The 1,339-nt window shown below is 40.5% G+C and overlaps 1 protein-coding gene across 1 annotated transcript in view; it reads left to right on the forward strand.

Moving 5' to 3' along the window:
• The first annotated feature begins 572 nt into the window (after positions 1-572).
• Positions 573-1,339, forward strand: part of LOC139375715 (complement C1q tumor necrosis factor-related protein 1-like) — a 15,046-nt gene continuing 14,279 nt past the window's right edge. Inside the window, exon 1 of the mRNA XM_071117525.1 lies at positions 573-836. The gene's annotated coding sequence lies outside the window, so the exon portion shown is untranslated. The remainder of the gene's footprint in view (positions 837-1,339) is intronic.

Raw genomic sequence — 1,339 nt, forward strand, 5'->3', positions numbered from 1 at the left:
CTCTCTCTCCCTCTCTCTCTTTCTCTTTCTCTCTCTCTCTCTCTCTCTCTCTCTATCTCTCTTTTTCTCTCTCTCTCTCTCTCTCCCCCTCTCTCTCTTTCTATCTCTCTCTCTCTCTCTTTCTCTCTCTCTCTCTCTCTCTCTCTCTCTCTCTCTCTCTCTCTCTCTCTCACTCTCTCTCTTTCTCTCTCTCTCTCTCTCTCTCTCTCTTTCTCTCTCTCTCTCAATTCAATTCAATTCAATTCAAGGGCTTTATTGGCATGGGAAACATGTGTTAACATTGCCAAAGCAAGTGAGGTAGATAATACATAAAGTGAATATATAAAGTGAAATAAACAATAAAAATTAACAGTAAACATTACACATACAGAAGTTTCAAAACAATAAAGACATTACAAATGTCATATTATATATATATACAGTGTTTTAACAATGTACAAATGGTACACAAGGACACAAGATAAAATAAATAAGCATAAAAACTCTCTCTCTCTCCCCCCCCCCCCCTTTCTCTCTCTCTCCCTCTCTTTCTCTCCCCCTCTCCACTTGTTTTAAGGACCCGGTCTTTCCGCAGGCAGCAGGCAGGCAGCAGGCAGGCAGGCAGTAGTGCTCAGTGTTTGGGGGAGAGTTAGAGGTGTATGACGCTCACAAAACTGACTGGCTGCAGAGATCTGAGGAAGACCAACTGGGATAAAACCAGGATAAACTAAAGCTAACGGTGGGATAGACGTGGGCTAGACCAGGCTAAACCAGGCTAAACCAGGCTACAACCAAGTCAAAGAAACAATATCTTATCCATATAGCCTGAGGGTTGTGGATCTATAACCACAGAAGAGGTGAGTGTTGTCATATTAACTAGAATGCTGATGTTGTTGCATGGAATCTGAACGTCAGGAATAAGGTGCAGATATATATTGCATTGTATTCATATTGAATGAACACCTTCGGCTCAGATCCGGTTTCCATTGTTTTTGCCAATTAAATGTGTTAACAAAGCCTGTCAAGACACACCCACTTCTGTGGAGCCTTGACAAACCATTCCTAGATTTCGTACTAATTTGAATAATACCTAGCATGCATTGCAAGTGTTTGTTTTCACATGTATGCTCTTATCTGGAGTGACTTACAGTCGGTGCATTCAACTAAGGAACAACATATCACAGTCATATCAACAACAACAACAAAATCATCTGTAACCGTTACTCAGAACCTTACTGTAGTTAGTGAGCTGTGTTTTTTTTTTGTGTATGTTGGAGTGTTTTGAAAATCGTTGCTGCCAGTTTTAAAGTGTTTGAAAAAAGCTAACAGAAGTGGATTTCTCCGATTAAGAGGTCAGAAA

Source organism: Oncorhynchus clarkii, chromosome 20 (genome assembly GCF_045791955.1).
Source record: "Oncorhynchus clarkii lewisi isolate Uvic-CL-2024 chromosome 20, UVic_Ocla_1.0, whole genome shotgun sequence".
Taxonomy (NCBI): Eukaryota; Metazoa; Chordata; class Actinopteri; order Salmoniformes; family Salmonidae; genus Oncorhynchus; species Oncorhynchus clarkii.